This window comes from Paramacrobiotus metropolitanus, unplaced genomic scaffold (assembly GCF_019649055.1).
Source record: "Paramacrobiotus metropolitanus isolate TYO unplaced genomic scaffold, Prichtersi_v1.0 Parri_scaffold0000137, whole genome shotgun sequence".
Classification (NCBI taxonomy): domain Eukaryota; kingdom Metazoa; phylum Tardigrada; class Eutardigrada; order Parachela; family Macrobiotidae; genus Paramacrobiotus; species Paramacrobiotus metropolitanus.
The window spans coordinates 239,293-247,631 of NW_026570357.1; positions in this window are offsets into that span (position 1 = coordinate 239,293).

The following is an 8,339-nucleotide window of genomic DNA, read 5'->3' on the forward strand; positions in this document are numbered from 1 at the left end:
CAAATTCGATAATTACGGTAGATATGAATAGTACCCTTCATAAGCACTACGCTTGAACCCAGATTTTATCACTGAGATTAATTTTCATGTTATAATATTAAGATTCTGTAAAAAAGCAGGCGCCTCACTCATGCAGCCATGCTGATAACTCACGTACGGCCGTACCGTCACGGTATATAGTCCCTGCTCCCACTTGAACGGTGCCGGACTCTTTGTAGTTGTGATGAGGGTGTCCGTTCATTTCGAAAACCATTCATTTCGGAAACCATTTCGGAAACCATTCATTTTGTAAACCGTGCATTTTAAAATATTTTTTTCGGTTTTCTTATGCTCTCTTGTTACGAGTACTATTCAAATGACCCTTAGGTTTCTTAATTTTCTCTAGTTTTTAATTAGGTTTCTTAATTAGGTTTCCTAATTAGGTGGTTTTTCTAGGTATTATTCAAATGTTTTCTTAGGTTTCTTAAGTTTTCTTAAGTTTTTAATTAGGTTTCTTAATTAGGGTTCTTAATTAGGTGGTTTTGTTAATGAGGTGGTGTTATGCAAATGTTTTCTTAGGTTTCTTAGGTTTCTTTGGTTTTATTATGGTCTTAATTAGGTTTCTTAATTAGGTTTCGTAATTAAATGGTTTTCTTAGGTTTCCTTATGTTATTCTTGTTTTTTAATAGGTTCTCCTATTTTTGTATAGATTTTGTAGTCTAGATAGTTTTATTGTATAGATTTTGTAGTATAGATCTTTCTCTTGATAAATGATTCTGCACCTGCACAATCAGTGCGTACACATGTACTGTAATTCTTTAAGACTATTGGGGATGTTTTCATATGCACTCGTGTTTTTAATAATAAATCCTAAAACTAGATGTTAAAAGTGCCAGATGATGCCGAGAAAAACAACGCTGGTCATACAATCTTTGCTCTAACCTGCGCATAACGCTTGATCACATCCTCTCAGCGTTAGAAGATATAGCGCTAGTTTACCGTCAGCTCCGAATCGGTCCGGTTTTCGACCGGTCCGCGGTTCGGCTTGTAATCGGTTCGGTTTTCAGTCGGTTTGAACCGGACTGGAGCCGATTGTCCCCTTTCTTTGGTTTATTTTCCCCCACCCTCTTTTATTTATTCATGACATTTTATTTTATGGTATTTACAAGTGAAAATATAAATTATCAGGACCATTGGAGGCAGGACAGTTGTGCTTCTTACATAAATGATCCCAACGCGGATCAGAGAGAGGCTCAAAATCTCTAAGTTTACAGTTGCAGTAATAACACTGAACACAATCTTGTGTGCCAAAATGAAAAAATCCATCTCCAGCTAGTTCCATGGGTGAGGGTTTCAGATGTGGCCATCCTTTGAACGATTCCAAACGTGACTCTAAAGTGTCGTAGTTGCCGAAATCATCTATTTCGCGATTGGTTAGGGTGTTGCTGGCGTGTTCGGCAAGTTTATCGGCGAGCGTAATGCTGTTCTTGTATCCATCACACAGTTGTAGCCATGCCTGCGGTATACTTTTGAGACCGTGCCAAGCTCCGGCAATAGCACCCGCCAAGGTTGCAATTCCGTCAGTGCATCCACCAACCCGTATTGTAAGCGCCATGGTCGCTTCAAAAGCATTTTCAGGCGCCAGACTGGTTCCTTTTAGTACGCAGTAAATAGCCATAGGTACTGCTTCTAGTCCCGCGGAATCATTACCAAGGGCTTTCACCACGATATTTGTTTCTTGCGACAGCAGCGTTTTTAAATGAACTAGTTTTGGTTGATACAGCTGAAGGTTAATGCCTGAGTCACACAGCGTGATTAGCATGTCCAGAAACTGTTCTGGAGTAAAGTAGGGGTATTGTAGGGCTACGGCAATAGCGTAGGCTTGAAGTTCACATGCTCCGTAAGCTTCCATTGCGGGATGTGTGAGTTCGGCAACGCTACGTACGTTGCGGATCATCAGCTCTGTCTGATGTCTAAAGTAAAGTGGGTACGCTGGAATCCACGCAGCTGGGCCGTATCCTTTGAGGAACGTTTTCGGTACAATGTTTTTCGGTAATGTGTCAAAGGTGTTGTAATTGCTCCACTTCCAGTGATGTATTATATCCTTAAGCTTCCCAAAAGCCGAGCGTATGACGGGATGTGCGCTGTAATAAGCTTCAACGCACGCTCGAGCGGCAGACACTGCATCATAACCCCCATCATCCAGCAATGCATTACCCAGCGCGTTTGTTAAGACGGTCTTCTTACGATAAGAGCGGTAGTCTCGTGTATCAACGAACAACTGCGCAACCTTGTGAACAATGCCATGATACGCCTCCAAGGGAACGCATAAGCATTCCCCCAGCATACCCCCAACTAAGCAACCACGAAATTGGTCCTTCTCCATTTTCCTTGCGAATGATAGATTTTCCAGTGCAACTCGAGTTTAAATATTCTATAGAATAAAGTTACTTTGTTTACAACCAATCACCGCTCTCATTTCTAAAACATTTTTGAGTTTCCAAGCTACGTCACGTACGGTTTAGCCAATCGATAGGAGCTTACAGTATATAAGGGCGTAGCTATTTTTCGATTTTTCAGCCAATCATAGATGAAATAAAGTGTTTTTTTGTTTTGAATGACGTAAGTGTGAAAAAGGCGGAGTCTGATCGGAATTTACGACCAATGGGGTAAGCGGTTGGTTTTCTCAGACACAGCTGGTGAGTATAAAAGCGACGCGACTGGCCTTTTCCAAATCAGTCTGAAAAAAAGTTGAGAGCAAGTTTTTTGCCATATCTCAAGAGAAATGGATTTCGCACGCATTTTAGATGTTGTTGGTGATCATGATGGCTACACTGTGTACAAAGTCAATAGTGTGGTTAGCCTGTTCTGGAATGCTAAAGAAGTACGGGCATTTCTTGTGTTCGAAGCAAATGCGGATGCTGAGGGCTTGCGTAAAGCATGGAATAAAGGAATCCGATTCGGATACAATGAAATCACTGAATTGCTAAAGATCCTGAAGAGTGGACATTTGAAAGATTCGCTGGATAACGCAGCATCTGAAGGCAAACAGGAGAAAATGAAATTCGATGGCCCCGCTTGCCTGGAATTGACTTTGAAGGTGCACGAAAAGTACGGGCGCACAATCAGGTTTTCTCAGCCCGGGCGCTCTGTTCAGCTACCATACATGGGATTCATCGATGTGGCTCGAATCTTGGACGATAGCTTTAAAGCGCAATCTCTTATTGTTTAGCCGCTCTTCTCATGTTTTGTAACACTATAAAAATGTTGCTGTTGTTATTTTTGTTTGTTTTTTATTAGTCCCTTTTGTTATGAGAAAAAAAAAGGCTGAAAAACGCCATTATTTGCGACAGTCTCAGCAGTGAAGCATATAAAGCCTTCTTGCTGACACTGTTGCAAGTAATGCGTTCAGTCATGGATATCCACAACATTATTCTGGCGGTACAGCTCAACGAAAAAGTTGATCTGCAGCATGTTTTAGAAGTTTTCGGGGAACATGCTACGAAGGTGAAAAATTTCAACGCAGTTAACATCAGACTTGTAGACCAGTCACATACATTCTGCCAGATCTTCCAGAATGGTAAGGTAATCGTAATAGGTGGCAAGTCCATAGAAGAATCAAATGGGCTATTAGAACAGCATTTAAGAATGTTGAGGGTAAACTGCATCGACGTGACTATTAAGGAGCGCTTTGTGGCAAATATAGTCTGTACGTATGCTTACAGTGAAATAATAAATTTAAATAAGCTGTATAGCCAGATTTTGAAAGAAAAGCCAACGGGTGTCGCATTTTTCTATGAACCTGAGCTTTTTCCAGCGATCAAACTGCGGTTTCCGTTATTGAAAACTACCGTAAACGTTTTCCATACTGGAAAGTGTGTGGTTCTCGGAGCGAGATCACTGTTGCAGATTCAACGCACAATTGAACAGATTAAAAACCTCCTTGAAAAGTATACCACTACGGTGTGGAAAAGTGAAAAAATCTGATCGTTTCAAAAGCAACATTTGAGAGTTTTTGCAATTGAGTGCATTGTGAAGTGGCCGATAGTTAGCAGCACAAATCAGGAGAAATTAAAAATGGAAAAACTGAGTTTTGATTTCCGCTTTAAAACTCCCTGCGCGATATATATTTCTGGTCCAACTATGTCAGGAAAATCGACTTTTACAATGAAGCTCTTGCGAAATCTTACGGAGAGTTTCAATCCACCCCCTGTTAGAATAGTATATGCTTATGGTACTTGGCAAGATGCCTTCCAGGATTTTGGAAAAGATATTGAACTTGTCCAAGGTCTTAATCCCATCGTAGAAGATGAGAATTTTTTCGACAAAGACGTCCCGAGCCTGCTAGTTTTAGATGATCTAATGGAGGAAATTGCTGGAACGCCAAGGTGTTCCTCGATTTTCACTCGCGACGTTCATCATAAAAATGTTTCTGTAACTTTTATATCTCAAAATTTATACAAACAAGGAAGGAGCATGCGTGATATCGCTCTGAATTCTCAGTACTTGGTAATTTTTAAATCAGTTCGCGATGTTCAGCAAGTTAAAACACTTGCACGTCAGTTAGGTATGCCACATATGCTGGAGGCCTACCGAAAGGCTATAAAGGAACCCTTTGGTTATTTACTGATAAACCTTAGACCCGAAGCTCCAGACAATGTTCGTCTTCAGTCGCACGTGTTTGAGTACAGACGCATATATGTAGAAAAATGAAACCAGAAGAAATTTTTCGACTTATTGAAGCGTTAAAGCTTCTGACACCACGTCAGAGAAGAAGCTTTTTCCAGCTGGCAACTAAACAACAAATAAGCGCAATCGAAGAAGCCTGCCTAAACCTAGTTAAGCAACCCACCGGTCTTAGCAAAGTTGATTTAGCTCGGGCTCGAAAACATTCTTCAACAATCAAACGTCTAGCTGACCGCAGTACAGACCGTTCAAAGAAACGTAAAACATTGCAACAAAAAGGAGGATTTCTCAACGTTTTGCTTCCAGTATTAGGAACGTTAGTCTCCACTTTTCTAGCAAAATGAAGACGTACGTTTTAGTTCCCGAAACCGAGTTTTTAAAACAGAAGCATGCTCGGGAAGGTGTTCCCGCGCCGACTGCTTGGAAAAAGGCTCAAGACATTGGTCATGAAATTACACAGCAGCTCATGGCGAAGGCTGCTTTGGATTACCAGCGTTTAAACAATACGGGTAACGCTCCAGTCGCGACTCCATTGTTGGAAACAGTGCAAGTTGAATCTGGTGCTCCTGCTACCAATACATCACCCATAATGATTGATAAAAGTATACAAGCTCATTCTACAGGTGTTCTTAAAGATCAATATAGTCAAGCGGGTCCAAACGTAACCCATCAAGTTGTGCAGGCTGTTCCGACATTTCATGAACAGGGTACTCAAGCAACAGCCCCACCGTTAGTTGAATATAAGTATGTCGAGGTACCATCACAACCAATTGTACAATATGTACAAGTGCCTGGTGAGCCGCAAATACAAGTCGTTCCAAGCAAACCGGTAGTCAAACATGTTTATCGGAAACCGAAAAAACCTCCTTTGGTCAAAAAAGTCCATGTTAGACGCATTCCGAAATCCGATAACACTTTAAATGCCGCTATAGAATACGCTCCTACTCCGCCTAGTGTTCCGATAGTGGAATTTCCTGCTGATGGTGTGTTAGAATATCAAGTACCTGACAATGGATCCGTTCCGGCTGTGGAAAAAAACCAACTAGCTATTGAAGGGTTAAAAGCGCTGGCCGTTAAACCGAAAACTTCAAACCGGCTCCGGCAAAAGGACAAAGATCAGCAACTTGCTATTGAAGGGTCGAAGACGGTGGCAATTAAGCCAAAAACCTCTAACAAGCTCCAAGAGGCCACACCAAAACCTAAGCAAAGGGCTGCAATTGCTAGTGGTTCTCAAAGACTAGCAATAGAGGCCAGTGAGAAAGAGCAGGCAGCTATTACCGACACACCGCCGCTTAAGGCTTTAACATTCGAACAATCAAATAAAGCTGAAAGTTCAGGTCAGAACAAAATTCAGTTGAGAAAACGTAATAAACCGTCAGGACCTCCCGCTAAAAGACACAAAGGTGGTATACAAAGAGGTGGCTGGCTCTCGTACACATGATGAAGCCCACATTAGATGATTTGTATTTGAATCCTGTTTCTCAAGGAAGTTTAGGTGGCATAGACCGCTTGTACAAAGAAGCCAGGAAACATGGATATACACGAAAGCAAGTTAAGGCTTACTTAGAAACCAAAGACGCATATACACAACACAAACCTTTTCGGTCTAAGTTCAAACGCCGAAAAATTATTTCCGTTAATGTGGGTGACCAACATCAAATCGATCTTGTGGATTTTCAAAAATTTGCTAGTTATAACGATGGGTTTAAGTATATTCTTATGTGTATCGACTGCTTTTCTCGTTATGCATGGGCAGAGCCGGTTAAATCCAAACGGCCTGCTGATATTTGTGGAGCGCTTTTGAAAATATACAAGAGTGATTATCCTCCATTACGCGTTCAAAGCGATAATGGCAAGGAAATTGTTAGTAAAGACATGCGTAAGTTTTTTGAAGAATGTAATGTTACATTTTTTACAACAAAAAACGATGATGTAAAATGTGCGATGGTTGAACGTCTAAATCGTACCATTGAAGACCGGTTGTATGTGTTCATGACCGAAAACAACACATACCGATTCATAGATATCCTTCCTAAGGTTTTATCCGCTTACAATTCTACAAAACACTCGGCTACAGGAGTAGCCCCTAAAGACGTCGGTCCTGATGAAGCTGAGCAAATTCTCCAGAAGATGGATGATGAACAAAAAGGTATGAAAAATCCAAAACCAACATTTTCTTTTGGTGATCATGTACGTTTGGCAAAAAAAGAAACAGACATTTGAAAAAGGGTACGAGACTCGTTTCACAGAAGAAGTTTTTAAAATAACCCACGCTACACGAAGCGGGAGCCATTACCTTTACACGGTCGAAGATTTAGCTGGCGAACCTGTAGACGGTAAGTTTTATCCGGAAGAGTTATCTAAAGTCACAATGGCAGAAAAGCCATATCATAGGATCTCTAGGATATTAAGGGAAAGGAAACATAAAGGAAAAGTACAATACTTAGTACGTTGGTATGGATACGGTCCTGCTTAAGACTCGTGGGAAAACAAAAAAGATTTGAAATGAGTTTTTACATGACATTGCCGTCTTCGGCGTCAGACGGGTTATACCCTGAAAACTGCCCTGGTAAATTTACAACGCTGCTCGCTAGACCTATAGATTTAGACGGTGCGTGGGAAGTAGGTCTTTCGGAAATTATTCTACCGCCTATGCGGATAAAGTTTAATACCGGATTATCCATTGCTGTCTCGCGTGACGGTATGCCGTCTAGAACTCATAGATTCGTCGATCAACATGCTTTTGAGGATGAAAATCATTTAATTCGGACGGTTAACAAACTGCTGAGGGAAAACGTAGATGATAGGGACTCGAAAACCTACGGCCAGATAATAGCGAGTGGTCAAGCAGCTCAGTTAAACATCACGCCGGGCCTCGCTTTAACTTTTACGGGCTCCGAATACGCGCGCGCACTAGGTATACTACACCAGTACACATATAACAGCAGAGATGCTCTGTCTCATATGTTATATCCGGGACTGCATAATCGTCTCGTGCATGTGTATTGTGACGTGATTACACATGGGTTGGTAGGCGACTCAATGGTGCCTTTACTACGCACCTTATCGACTCAAGCGAATTCATTTCGAGAGACAGTAATTCGTTTTGAAAATCCGCATTATATGCCGCTAGCCTACCATACGTTTCAAACTATAGAAATAGCGATGCGCGATGATTTAGGGAAGGAGGTACTCTTTCATCCAGGTACATCAGTAATTAAATTACACTTTCGACCAAAGAAGCATTAAAATGGTTCTACAGGAGTTAAAATTTGACGAGCACCGCTACACCCAGATCTTCACCAAACAGCATGGGTACGGCATGCCATATTATCGTGGCGCACCCATGAAAGGTGGTAGTTTCTGGGGACGTGTGATTGGATTTGCAAAGGGTTTGTTCAGCAAAGCTGCGCCGCATATAAACAATTTAATTGCAACGGCCCAACCTCACATGAAAACAATGGCCAGCAAAGCTGTGGAATCCGTAATCGATAAAGCTGTTGAGCGTGTTAGCGAGAAATTACGCAACACGGCTCAACAACAGGGGTCGGGTATTAAGGGTCGTCGTCGAAAGAGAATGATCAAACCCACGAAACGTCAACGCGCAATAGACGCTATAAAAGACAAATTGTAACGATGGCTCTTATTGAAGCTGGCTCAGAACCCTCCATGCT